Here is a 14,272-nt window from a genome sequence, read left to right on the forward strand (position 1 = left end):
CTCCTGGATCCTGGGGACCTTGTTAAAAGTGCCTGCTCTCTGTACTCCAGAGGTTCTGATTTGCTTAAGTCTAGGGCTGGACCCAAGAATGTGTTACATTAACAAGCACTCTGAGTGATTCTGATGTAAATGGTGTGAATACTTCTATCACTTACCAAGATGATTGTTGACTTCCATGGAAATGTAAAATTTGAGCTCTTTACAGACAACCTGGATTGAGAAACTCTGGCATCCTCAGATTTGTATCATCTGCAAATAAGCCTACGATGCATGTTTCAAGTTCCTGATAAATATCTTGAACAGGAAAAGAGTCAATAGAGGAAGCTTTTTTTAAAAAATGGCTTTGACTTATTAAATGCCAGATTTATTTCAAGGGACACAGATATTCTAGATGGTATTTTCATTGATTCCCAGAACATTCTGGAAGCTGTGGACTAATCCTAAACCACACTGTTAAATTAAGCAAGTACAGTGAGGTAATTGGAAAGAGAAAAAAAAAGTGCTGTAAAGCAGGGATCAAATTAAGAAGCAAAGCTGACATTTTCTTTTTGGTATAGTTATAGCTATACATTTCTTAGTTTGTAGCTTAGCTGTGGCACGTTTGCCTGAGAGAGAGTTGGCAAGTTAATAAATCAGACATCTGAATGTGATTACTACCCATTTTTTCCCCCTCTTAGCTAATTATTATTTTCTTTCTTCAGTTATTTCTTGTTGATTACTGTTAAAACAAAAAATAATAGCTGGTTAGGATTATTTACAACTTTATAGGAGACTGAGAGGCATTTGTGTCTTTTGGGGGAAAGTGATTGAAATGTTAAGTGTCTTAGTATAACCTAGTACTGATCATGTTTGGGATATATCACTGTGGTCTCAGACAGTGAACAGTTTGGGAGTTGAATTTAGTAATTTTATAGATTGCCAACTTCCATTCTTTGTATTTTGCCATTATGTATAAACTGGCCAAATATAAAATAGTCTTAATGGATTTTTATTTTTACTCAAGGGGAGAAGAGAATTGAGCATTTAAATTTATAAACAACTGAGAATTAGAGTAACCTTAATTTTCTTTTGGTTAAAATTATTCTATTTGAAAGTGCTGAGCTTTCTAAAATTTACTTGAAATGGAAAAAGTAAAAAAAAAAAAAAAAAAAAAAAAAAAACCCAGTAAGTGTATATTTTAATACTGTGGAATTTATACAAAATGTATTGGCCCCACCATTATGACCAATATTTTTACAAGAGTATAACCTAAAGAGAGAAAGGAGGTAAATAGGAAATTCTGATGAATAGGAATGATTTTTTAAAATGATGTGTAGGCATGTCTAAACTTGTTCTCTCTCATGTGTACATATTTTTGTACATTTTATGCTGCATTTATAATTATGAGTGGTTTTTTACTTCATTTTGCATCTGTGCTCTGCATGTATACAGACCCCTGAAATGATGTATACAAACCCTGAATGAAGAGAGCATCTGGAAGTCTTAATGAGCTATAAACTTGACAGTATTCTCAAACCCTAGAAACTCTTAAACATATTTTTATTTCATAAGAATAAGCTTGCTGCATTTGAATTAGGCATTCATCCCCATAGTTCTCTTATTTATGGTCCCTGGTAATGCCTGGCTAAAGACTTTGTGTCCTGATTTCAAGGACTTAATGTGCAAAGGAGGTGCCTGACACAATCCTGAGCATACAAGATGCCTCAACTAGCTACTACAAGTGTTGGTAACGTCTTAATCCTAAGGCATCTGAGACTAAGGCATCTGAGACGTCTTATTACTAAGGCATCTGAAAAACAGTCAACTTAAAGTGCTGGAGAATATGCACATTTTTAAGAACATCACAGTGCTTTATGTGACAGTAGTCTGAGGTTGTCAAAGAGGGCAAGTGAGTGTTGCATGCCTATTCGAGTAGCCACCTTTGTAGGTGGCTTCCATATTCTTTGGTTAGGCTTCTCTAGTCTTTCAATCCTCATGCTGAAGGGTGAAGTTCCAACATACTCGCTGGCCAGATTCTTCACTGTTTCTTTCTAGAGTCTTGTCAATGAGACTGACAATATGATCCCTGAGTCTGCAAAGTCTGCCATTGGCTGGGCTCTCAGGTTAGAATTATGTCACTCTACAGGTAGCAGAGTACCAGCATCAATGAGTCTGTACGCTGGTGGCACCTGGGGTTCAGTGGAAGTTTGGGGGACATCCTGTCTCTGTGGTTTGGAATAAAGTTCCACACTTGTTATCTCGCCAGAAGTTAGCTATGCCCCCTTTCTCTGTACCATGGCTGGAATTCTAGATGGCTTGTTGTCCTTCAGTAATACATTTTGTATACAACAGAATAATTTTGTATACAAAATAACATTTTGTATACAACAGAACAACATAAGTAAGATGTTAATGTTGTAGGGTAAGCCTTAGACCTATGATTGAGACCAGAATGGGCATTGTGAAACCTAGGCTGGAGTCATGGAATCTTCCCCCCACATTTCATGGATTATTTCAGTATTTGCCATGTAGATATAGTAAACTAGAAAACTGATGAACTAGATTCTCAGAATGAATTTGCACTGGCTCTGGGACTGTGTGAAAAGCACTCCCTTGACCCAAGGACTACTTTTCTGTAACTTACTGAAAAAGGACCAGTAAGAATAAAGAATTCTCTGGGACTGTAGGAGGCTTCATTTTTGGTAGTGAGAGGAATGCAGGGAGGAATGAGTCTTTATGAACGAAAGCAAATCCAACTGTAATGGGATCATCCCCTTGCCTTCTACTTAATTTGGTTACTTTTCTTCTTTTTTTCCATGGAGAAAAGCTCATAGTTTCCTGATAAGAGTTAAAAAGGTTTTGCATTATTGCTTTTACTCAGCACGTAGAGATGTGATAATGTCTTTTTATTTTATAGGCCCCCTAGTATTTTTGAAGCACAAGGAATTTTGGAAATAATCTCTTGTTTTTATACACGAGGACATTCAACTCTCAAATACAGTGAACTTACAGTTCATTAGTCACCATCCATTCATTTAGTGAAAATGTTCAGTGCCTCGCTTGCAGTGTTCTCAGTGAGGCACTGTGGGGAGACAGAGATGACTCTGAGGGGCTCCTGCAGGATGTTAATAAGGTAGAAGGAAAAGGCTTTATTACAGAGACACAGCAAGTTACTGGTAGGGCTCTGTGGCACTCACAAGTTTACATTTGGCATTTCTTTTCTCCATATCTGTGCCAGGAAAATTAAAAAATCAAAAAAGAAGAGCTGAGAGGCTTGTCAAACTCAAACATTTTTGTAGTACTTACTTCCCAGATTTACTATTAACCATGAAGCAATAGGGTTTGTACTCCCCAAGTTTTGAATTCATGGAATGTTCAGATAAATAGCTAGGTACTTCTAACTTGTAAAAAATATTTGGTACTCTAATATTTTCTCCCAAGAAAACAGACATCTGTACATTTTTGCTGATTTTCTCCATTACCAGGAAGATTAAAATTTGTGAATCAGGAGAAAACAATTTGCTTTCAATTAAAAAATAATAGCAAAAATATGACAATAAAGTAAATGAATATGAAACCATCTGTGTCTGAAATGATAATGCCAACTTTGTGTTTGTTGTAAACAATGCAATTTGTTCAAGTCCATTTTTAAAGAAGAGTGTTTACATGTGCACACAAACAAGGAAAAAACTCTTCATTCACAGATCTTATATGCCATGCACACAGCCATATAGGTACAAATGTGAGATGTGTATATATGTCTGTAACATTCCTATGGCCTGATAGAAACTTAATATAGGTGATCCCCAAATAGATCTTCCAGTATTTGAACTGTCACCGTTATCTATCACATGATAGTGCAGGTCCTTGTTCCTCCTGGTACTTGGAACAATGCCCCAGTCACTTCATTTCAGCCCCTTGTAATTTGCCCATCTCTGCGTCACCAGATTATTTTTCCTTTAACAAAACTTCTGCCACATTTTCTTGTTTAAAAATTCCCAAAGTTGGGGGTACCTGGCTGGCTCAGTGGGTTAAAGCCTCTGCCTTCAGCTCAGGTCATGATCCCAGGGTCATCAGATTGAGCCCTGCATTGGGTTCTCTGTTCAGCCTGGAACCTGCTTCCCCCCATCCCCTCTCTGCCTGCCTCTCTGCCTACTTGTGATCTCTATCAAAAATAAATAAATAAATAAATAAATAAAAGATCTTAAAAAAAAAGAAAAAAAAATTTCCCAAAGTTGCGGATCTTCTACTGAATACAGGTTCAAAAATTCCATAGCAACATAGTAACCATGATTTTCCAATCGTCTCTCCCATGCAACCAGAAAAATGCTCCCTCCCCGTTTCTATTGCCTTTGCTCCCTCCTAAACACTCAGGCCAAATCTCCCCACCTCCGGAAGCTTCACCGACAGACCTAGCCTACTAACCTTTGCCACTGGCTTTTATTCGGCACCACGTCTTTGGTACCCAGTAGTAAATGCAATATTTTGTGAATCCATCCTTCCACCTTAAAGTGAGTGGGTGAGCTTCTGAAGGGGTGATGAGGAACATTTAAAGAGGGCCTTAAACATTTTAATATATACGAGTTAGTTACTTGATTAGAGTTTATTGTTGAGATGACCTAGAATAATTTCTTTCACCTGTAAATCAGAGCGTGACCCCCCCCCCCCCCCCCCCATTTCAGCTGAAAGCTTGATCAATAATGACTTACTCCCCTGATAGACTGGGAAGCTTGGGAGGCCACCTGTAACTTTGGATCTTGATGGTGGGAGGAGAAAGTGGGAAGGAAGGGGCCGCGGAAGGCAGCCTCTTCCTTCAACCTTTAATTCAGGTGTTTCCTATTAATTTCGTATTTCTTGAACACCCACCCTGCGCAAGACGCTGCCAATTTGATTATTTTCTCTTTTCCAAAAGAAAGAAAACAAAACCATCACTGCAGTCCCTGAGTCAGTAAATTACTCACCTGACGGCCAGGAGGACCCTCCCCCCACTCCCCTTTACAGTAGTGTCTGGCAGGCCTGAGGAAGGGGACAGAAAGCCTGGGCTGTAATCTAAAGTGAAAATCCAAAGACTAATGCTATTGGCAACTGTCTCAAGGCGTTGTCTCCGTGCCAGACCCTGCGCCAGGATGAAGAAGCCTGTTACAACCTAACTGTCCTGAAGTGCTGCGGTGGCCCCCTCCCCCGCAGCTGGGAGGCGAAGGCAGGACGGGGTTGGCTTTCTCTGCGCCGGCTCTGGGCGTGTGCCCCCGCCGCAGCTCCGCGGAGCCTCCGAGCCGCCTGCAAAGGGGGGCGGGGAGCGGCGGCGAGCAGCCCGCGTCTGCGGCTTCCTCCCCACGCCCGAGCCTCCTGCGCACAGCCGGGAGAACGTAAGCCCGAGCCTAGTCCCCACGCCGCGGCGCGCGGGCTGCCTGCCCAGCCGAGGTAACTTTTCTGGCAGCCGGAGCGGGGGGGATCCTAGGGGGTCTCCGGTTTGCGGAGCGCGGAGGACTAGCGGGAGGCCGGGGGAGAGGAGCGCGCGGTGCGCGGCTGACGCGTGGCTCTGGCGCCGCACAGCCGCCCGAACCGCGGGAGCTCCGCGCTGGGCCCGGCCCTGGAACTCGCCCGCTCTCCGATCGGGACCCCCGCGGGGCCGGGCCAAGCCGGTGCGCTGCGCCCCCCGCCGGGGACGTGCCCGCTCCGCCCGCCGGCCGCGCTGCAGAATCGGCTGGGCCGGCGCGCTTAGCCTGAGCATCGGCCTCCGGCCTGGGGACCTCCCCCGGAGCTCTGGCCGGGAGGGGCGGCTCGGTCCCTGCGTCCCTGCAGTGCCAATTTGCCCAAATCCCCCGTTTGGGGCGCCATGTTTTAAGTTACCCCGGGGCTGGGGGCGAGGGCGAGGCAGACTGCGCAGGGAGGGGCGGGGGACCGGGGGCGACACTGCGGCGCCGCCCGGGGCGGGTGGCTGGCGAGCGGGAGGGGCCCTGCGCCCAGCGCGCCGCGGCTGCGGGGTCGTCCCGGGTGCCTGGCGCTGGCGGGCGCGGCGCAGGGCCGGTAAGGTGCGCTCGGCACAAAGCACCCCTCTCGGGAGCTGGCCGGCCGCTTTTATGTAACTTGTCTCGTTCCCCGAACTGGGGCGGCGTCCCCTGGACGGTGGCGGGGGCTGCAGCCCGGTAGCCGAGGGAGGAGGAGGGAGCATCCTAGAGAGGTGGCTCCTGGCCCGGCACCTGCGGCGTCCCTCGCCCCAGCCTGCGCTCCCTTGGCTCCCTTCACGGGAACCCGAGCGCGGGGAGGCCGAGGGGCCGGGAGCCTCACTGCTCACCTGGCGCCCGCGGGGCTACGAGCTGCCTCGGGAGGTGTCTGCGAGGGCGGCTTTGCGGCGCGTGGGGGTGGGGAGGCCGGGGCATCGGACGGCGGGAGTCGTGGTCTCGGCCAATTCCTTGCGGGTGTTTCGCAGCTCCTGCCGTGGGGGCTCGCTTTCTTGGCTTTCCCCTCTCATCTCGCCCTACTTCTTCCCCTCCCCCTTTCCCCTCTCCCCTCCAACCCCCGCCAAGTTCATGGCTTCTGCAATGCGGTGGGTGTGGTTACCTAGTAAATTGTAACTGGTCCCTTGCAAGTGGGAGCAGTTTTCCTTTTGGGGTTTTATATATACGGATCCAAAGTTTTCTAGGGTTTTTTCCTCCAGTTGCAGCCCAGGGTTAAAGTTGGAAAGATTGTTGGAGAACAGAATGATAAAGAAAACATGTGGTATTAATTACGTGTGGAGGCTGGGCTGGAAAATCCTGAAAGGGCCAGGCAGTCCTGCTAATGCAGTGCTTCCATTACGTGTTGAAGTTGGTGGTTCAGTATTTTTACATTAGTCTTGCAGTCCTGTACAATTGCTTTTGCAGATATCCTGCCTAATCTTTTTGGGAGGCCCAATTTAGGCTCCCAGAGGCGGCCAGGTGTCCTGGAGTTTCCCTTGATAGCATGAACGTTAGCAGAAGAGTCATCGCACTAAGTGCTGAAAACATTCTTCTGGGGGGTTTTACTCTGATATTTGAAGCCTCCAGGAAGCCAAAATTCTAAAAATTCCACGTCTATCTGGGAGCCCTGGACCCAGCACCAATTACTGCAAATTAAGCCAGAAAAGCCCCATTATGAAAGGGGAGCACATCAAGCTTGAGTAAACTCCAGGGAATGGAGAGGCAATTTATATCTTGGCCCTCACAGGGTTTTTTAAAAACGCATCTTAATTTTGGTTTCAAACTTTTAAAACTTCAGTAACAAAGTTGTGAGAGGAAATAAATTCTAGACTGAGAAGCAGTAACTTTGTTAATTTCACAAGGCACTGATGAAAATCTCGGAATACTGTCTTATTTGCATTATAATTTTCTGGTAGTTTAGAAAAGCAAAATACTATATCCAAGGCATAAGGTACTGCATAAAGTTCAGCTAGCTAATCCACTTCAGGCAAATACTTTTTTGCAAAAAGAACATGTTTTGTGAGTGATTTATCAGTAATTAAAAGAGTAGCCACGTTATTTAATTTGTAAACACCTTTTAGATGAAGGCTCCAGAAGAGACAGGTCAAAGGTCAGTGTCTCCGCTGAGTATTTACATTTGATTTTCAAGTCATTTCTTCTGCATGAATGTGATTTAGATTCGAGGCAGTTTTTGCCAGTTCTTGTACGGGGTTTGGACTTTGGCCAACTTTGAATTGTGTTGAAATAGGAGACCAGGGATTTTTTTTTTTTTTTCTTGATTAGAAACTACATTGGTTTTTTAGAACTCTTTGGTCAAATGCGTTAAGGGGCTGCCCAGATACAACACAGGCAACTCTTCATTCACTAAGAGACGTGATATTGTCACAAGTTGGTGAATATTTCCTGCATTTACTCGATGTTGGATTAAATATGGCAGAAACTTTTTGTCCAGGATATGGTCTTACATGTTGTCGTATACATGTTCATCTTTTAAGTTAGCGTTTTAAAACGAAGTCTTAAAATTCACAAATGAGAATTTGTGTCCTCTTCAGTGACATAGAACTTCATTCAGGAGTAAGCTGAAAAATATGCATTTGAGAGAGAGAGAGAAGTTGTGAGAATTGAGCTATAATGAAGAGAGAGGTTACTTATTTACTTGACTGCCCTGAACATCTTTGGTTCCCATAGTGTCTTACAAGCATCCAGCCACAGTTCTGCCCTGAGTGTCAGCTTTATTACAGGATATAGACTTACTATTGAAAACCATGAATCAAATTCATCTTTAGCACCACTTCATTTAGATGGATCTTTAGTGGTGCAATTGCTGCATCTCTTTCTTTCAAAAGGCTTGCTGGCTGCTAATTTGTTGGGAATTCGTCAGGCACTCTTGCAGGATTCTGCTGTCAGTTGATTTGCCTTGGCAGCAAAGAATTGTGTGCTCAGAAGCAAGGACTGGAGCAGTGAAGTCATTACCCTGCCTGGTGTTGTGACATCACTATGGCTCAAAGGAAACAAGGGTGGGGCAAGCAAAACCAGACGGTATGAAGCATCTTGCTGGCTTGAACTTTGCTTGATAAATGAATGAGACTCTCCTTTCTCAAGTTGAACTGCACCATAAGGTATTGTTTGGAGGATGGGAAGGTAGATGTCAATTCAAGACTGCGTAGGAAAGTGTGTTTCATAGATAAAGGAAGAAGTTTTTTTTTTTTTTTTTATGAAATAGTAGAAATCATTGAATTTCCTTTTTATTGGGGAAAACAGTATATGGAAGCTTAAAAAGGGCCATTTAAACAATTACCCAGAGAGCAAGAATAATGAGTCTGTATTTTTGTTTATGCACAGAGCCAATTTTTTTTTTTTTTTTACTATTCTTTGCACTGAAATAGCATTCTTGCTAAATTCTTGGTTTAGATAATTAATACTATCTTTTAAAAGCATGTGTTGTCTATAAAGATGGTGTGTTTTATGGATAAGCAGTGTCATTTCTGATTTATTTTTGAGTGATGTGAAATTGGCAATTGGCAATGGTGGAAGAAGCTGGAGATCTCACAAGTTTACAAGACATCTGCAGTGGTTTGGGGTAATTGATTTCCACTTACACTGTTTCACAAATTATTTTATACTTTAACATTTTAATCCTAACTTAGATTTCTAGCACACAGATGACTACAAACGGGTTTCACCCAAATTAGTATTGAATAAATTATAAAAGCAAGTCTGATATTCTGAAACTGTAAAGTACATTTCACGTTTTGATTTTTGCATGTAATGTGATACGAGCATGAAGAAGTGATGGCTCATAGGATAGTTGCACATCTTCACTGTCTTTTCTGTACTTCCTTGGTCAAGATGACTGTCGTTTTTTTCATGTGAGCGTATTATGCATGTAGAGGAGCTGGGCAGTTCTTCACTGTGTAGCTATTCCAGAACAATTTCCGAAGCCGGGGGGAGGGGGGGAATGGGAAGAATGACACAAGTAGAGAAGTTGAAATTAGATACCAGAATTGCAGATCACTTGGTGGAAATGTCTTCAGTATTACATTTTTAGACCTTGCGGTGATTGGTTAAATTGCACACTTTAGAATTGTAAGCTTCTATTAGCACCAAACCTCTAATTCTTTTGTAATTTGCAGTATAGAGAAAAAGCTGACAACTTAATTTTTGGATTGCTGACACATTGATACATTGTTCTTACAGTCCTTCCTTACAAACTTAAAAAAAGAGGGGAAAAAAAAAAAAAAAGGCAGCAGAAGGGTCTGTACTGGACCTAGGAAACAAATGCAATATTTAACCTGCTTCATGTGTTTATTTTTCTCTCCAGTTTTACTGAGTGAGTGAGTGCATGATGTGAGTAGGAACTTATTTTTCTTGGAGTTTCGTCCCCAAACCAAGTGCAGGTCTAAACACTTATAGCATTGAGTAAATATTTATGGACTTGAATGAAAAATGAGGCCATTTGTGACTTACGCTTCACTACAAAAAAAAAATATTTGAAAAGGCTTCAAAGGCCCTGCTGCTTTATTTAAAAATGCGAGTTACTGAACCCATGTCTGCAGTCATTATTTTTAATGGCATGATCCCCTTCTTAACAAGCTTGCTGTTATCCCCATAGCTTGAATGAGGTAGGTTCTGGGGGTTTTGCTATATCAGAGAAGAAAATACTGCAGGTACCTAGAGAAACAAGAATGGTTTCTTTAAGGGAAGATCTGCAGGAGGCCTGCTTCCTTTCCTGCCAGCTCTAATTGGTGTCATGGAGGACATCAGCAGAGAAGGAATTCTCAGAAGATGAGGAAAGGGATTGGACTGGTGTGTGACAAAAGCTGAAAATGGATTAGGGCTGGGTGATGATACCGATCCTGACGTCGGACTGAAAAAAGAAAAACTATTTTCTGTTGTGGATCTCTCCTCTTTGGTCATTTTTCTACGTAGTGTTTACATTCTCAGACAGTGAGTTTCTTTCTCTGTGTCTTTCTGTAAGCCCCAGATATCATCATGTCTACAAGAAACTTTTATTTTTGCATTTTAACATGTCTGAATTTGGGCTAGGAATTACAGTTGCTCTCAACCATGTGGCAGAGAGAAAGCAGGCAACTGATTTCACGGATTGGAGCATGCATCCAAAATTGGAGATTGGATGTCAGCTGACTGGAAGAAAACCTTGGAGTAGTAACGGGCACTGGTAGGAAATGGTGCCTCCCTGATAGAGATGCACAGGGGATGGCATTGTGGGAAAGCAGGGGCGGAGAAAACTGAGTCGGTCTGCAATTCAAAGGAGTCAGAGTCTGAGTAGAGAATTTTTAGGAAGACCTTGGACAAATTATTTTGTTTCTGTGTATTTATTTATGCATAGAATACCTAAATAAATCTAAGAGTTCTTTAAATAACTAGAAAAGAGAAATTCTGGTGTATGAGTCATTGCTTGATTGGCAGAGTGCTGTGTCTCTTACGATGAATGGTGCCATGAATTTTATGGAAAATGGTTCGTCACTTGGATGTGCAAATTTTTTATGAAAAATGCTTTATAATCAGTGCTTCTTTATATGGCTCATTCTGTGTATTAGTAATTATTTTTTTAAGATTTTAAAAATTTTATTTAAAGAGATAAAGTGCACATGCTTTCGGAGAGGGGCAGAAGCAGAAGGAGGGAGAGAATCTTAAGCAGATTCCCTGCTGAGTGAGGGGCTTGATCTCACTACCCTAAGATCATGATCTGAGCTGAAATCGAGTCAGACACTTAACCAGCTGTGCCACCCAGGTTCCCCAGTAATTATGTTTCATTATGTGCTTTCCTTTATGGGACACATCTATTGAATGGTCTTCATATTCTAGTTTGGTCCTTGGAATATGGCTGGGCTTTGATTGAGATGAGTCCTCTCCAAAAGTCAACAGGCCTAAATTTAGGTGGAATGTAGCATTTACCCTAGGGAGTAGTAGGAGACGAGTTGAAGGAGAACATGTGGGGCCTCCTTGTAGAAGGTTTTGGATATGAGACAAAAGGATATTTTGGACTTTACTAGATATAGGAGGGAGCCAATGAAGGTAATTGAGTAGGGAAGAAGAGTGTTTATTTTTTTTTTAATTTTTATTTTATTTTTTTAAAGATTTTATTTATTTATTTGACACAGAGATCATAAGTAGGCAGAGAGGCAGGCAGAGAGAGAGAGGAGGAAGCAGGCTCCCCGCGGAGCAGAGAGCCCGATGCGGGACTCGATCCCAGGACCCTGAGATCATGACCTGAGCCAAAGGCAGCGGCTTTACCCACTGAGCCACCCAGGCGCCCCAAGAAGAGTGTTTATATGGTGATCAATGTAGGTTGTATTGGAAGAATAGGAGTCTGGAGATAGATAACCTTTTGTTAGTGGCCTAATCCAGAATTTTTCGGAAATTGATTGTGATGACAACTCCATATATTTTTCGTGGTCACATTCAGTCGGAGGTTAGTTTTTTGGGGGGCTGTAGAGAGTGGAAGATTAGACATATGGAAGATGGGAAGATTTCCATGCTGCTTATTTATTCTTCCCAATAAAACACGTTTGTTAATTTAGATATTAAAAAAATACTGCATGCTGACTTTAAAATATGCTCTAGAGGCACGTGGGTGGCTGAGTTGGTTAAGTGTCCAACTCTTGATTTCAGCTCAGGTCATGGTCTTCAGGGTCATGAGATTGAACCTGGTATTGTGCTCCCCACTGGGCATGGAGCCTGCTTAAGATTCTTTTTCTCCTTGTCCTTCTGCCCCTCCCTACCCCCCTAAAAACATAATAATAAAATGAAGTAAGATGTATTCTAAAATGCTGAAAAACAAAAAGGAGAAATCTCCCCCCCACCCACCAAGACAGCTGCTGTTAATATTTTTGGCAAACATCCTTCCAAAGCTATCTCTTGGCATGTCTAATATACACCATAATGGGAATCAGCCTTGTGTTGGGCTCCCTGTCTCACTATTTAATCGTTCTGTGACCTCGGTCAACTCTCAACTTCCTTGACTCTGTTTGCTAATTTCTCAAATGGCCGTAACACTCCCATCTTAAGTGCTACAATACATGCAAAGCACTAAACATAGTACCCGATGTATCATAAGTGGCCTACTAAATACCAGTAGCTTTATTTTGTGTATGTACAGACTCAGATAGGCACCTATTTTACAAGAACAGATTTCTAGCTTAAACATTATATGTAACCATTTTCTTTTTTATGTAACAGTATATCCTGGGAAGCTTTCTCATGTATACAAATCTGTATCTCCATCATTATTTTTAATGGGAAATGAATATTTTCTTTGGGTCCTATACAACATTAGTGAAGGATCATTACCTTAACGATGGTAATTATTTGAAATCTTGTCGTCCAGCCCCTCCTCCTCCTGTTACTTGCTGCCTGTACTTTTTGTCATTGTCTTGTAGCACACACATCAGGGGGCTGTGATGAAACAGGACATTAAACAAAATTAAAATTGTTAATGGTGTTTGTGTGCATCCCAGGGGTGTGTGTGTGTGTGTTTAGTCCTGATAAACGAAAACAACCAAGTTTAGCCATATATTTTTTTCTTTTTTTTTTTTTTTAAGTTTTTATTTATTATTTGATGGAGAGAGACACAGCAAGAGAGGGAGCACAAGCAGGGGGAGTGAGAGAGGGAGAAGCAGGCTTCTCGCTAAGCAGGGAGCCTGATGCCAGGACCCTGGGACTGTGACCCAAGCTGAAGGCAGACACCCAACGAATGAGCCACCAAGGCACCCTATTTTTTGATTTCTTAATTCAAACTGTGACAAGAGTCTATTCACAGACAGATGACCTTCCCTGACACAGCCTAACCTTGAGGTCCCAGGTACCAACTGTCTCCCGTAGTGCATCCCAGCATCCCTCAATAGGCAGCAGACACCTGGGCATGTAACTAAACTAGACTCTGAATTCAGAGTTGAAATACTTCAGGGTCTGAGATAGTTAAGGAGGTATGGAGGCATGGGGCTTCCAGGGACAAAGAAAACAAACAAAAAGCCTGCCCTGGGTCTTGAACCCTGCCTTTGTCTTCAGCAGTAGAGGGTTAGTGAATGTTGGACTCTGTTCACAGATTTCATGCAGATTCTCCATGGATATGGGCCACTCTGTTGTGTTAGAGACAAGCCCATGGTTTTGACTATTAATTTTACTTGCCATCCCTGTTGTTTTCCTGCATTCAGATGGCTGAGGAAAATAGTGGTATGATCCCAAGATGGCGCTAACTGACGTGGTGGACCTAGTCTTCTGCTAGGTCGCCATGATGGAGCTTAAGCCCAAGGGTGGGCCTGGGAGTTGCTTGCTTTTATGCAATTTGTGTCTAGAGTTACTCACATCGTGGAGATACAGTGTTTGGTGATTTCATTTGAGAGAATTCTTGATCTTTGTCTACTCTACGCCATTATTTTGTGCTATAGGTGGTGACTTTTATTAACTTGAGCTTAAACCATATACTGTTAGTGGACAAAGTATGGGGTTGGAAAAGGTATAGAAGTCGACCAATTTGCTCAAGACATTTGGAAAATTCTTCCCCTTAAAGCCTGAAATCTAGATAGCAGTAATTCATGGGGGAGGAACTGTGTTGAAGAATAAAGAAAGTAGAGTGAGTTAGAGTAGATATGGATTGAAACATCTGCTCTTCTTCAGCTAGATAACTTGGGGCAGGTTGCTCCATTTTTCTGGGCAAGGTCCTCCAGCTGTGAGATGGCAATGATGGTGCCAACAGGAAGGTTGAAATGAGACCTATGTATTTGAAGACCTCTAGAGCCATGTGGAATGAGAGTAGACACATAGTAAATATTTTTGCAATTAAGCTACTTTGTTATTTGCCTACTTTGCTTGTTCCTAGAGACCTGTTAGGA

At 42.7% G+C, this 14,272-nt stretch overlaps 1 protein-coding gene across 26 annotated transcripts in view; it reads left to right on the forward strand.

The window, feature by feature from the left end:
- Positions 1-14,272, forward strand: part of EPB41L3 (erythrocyte membrane protein band 4.1 like 3) — a 231,978-nt gene that overhangs the window by 80,098 nt on the left and 137,608 nt on the right. For 4 of the 26 annotated variants that reach the window (XM_059409253.1, XM_059409258.1, XM_059409255.1 and 1 more), the window contains exon 1: positions 5,107-5,400. The exons of 2 other annotated variants lie outside the window; for them this stretch is intronic. The gene's annotated coding sequence lies outside the window, so the exon portion shown is untranslated. Of the gene's footprint in view, positions 1-5,079; positions 5,401-5,953; positions 6,007-14,272 lie in introns of those variants that run through there. 20 more of the 26 variants (XM_059409248.1, XM_059409250.1, XM_059409249.1 and 17 more) reach the window with 13 other exon arrangements.

This window comes from Mustela nigripes, chromosome 8 (genome assembly GCF_022355385.1).
Source record: "Mustela nigripes isolate SB6536 chromosome 8, MUSNIG.SB6536, whole genome shotgun sequence".
NCBI lineage: Eukaryota > Metazoa > Chordata > Mammalia > Carnivora > Mustelidae > Mustela > Mustela nigripes.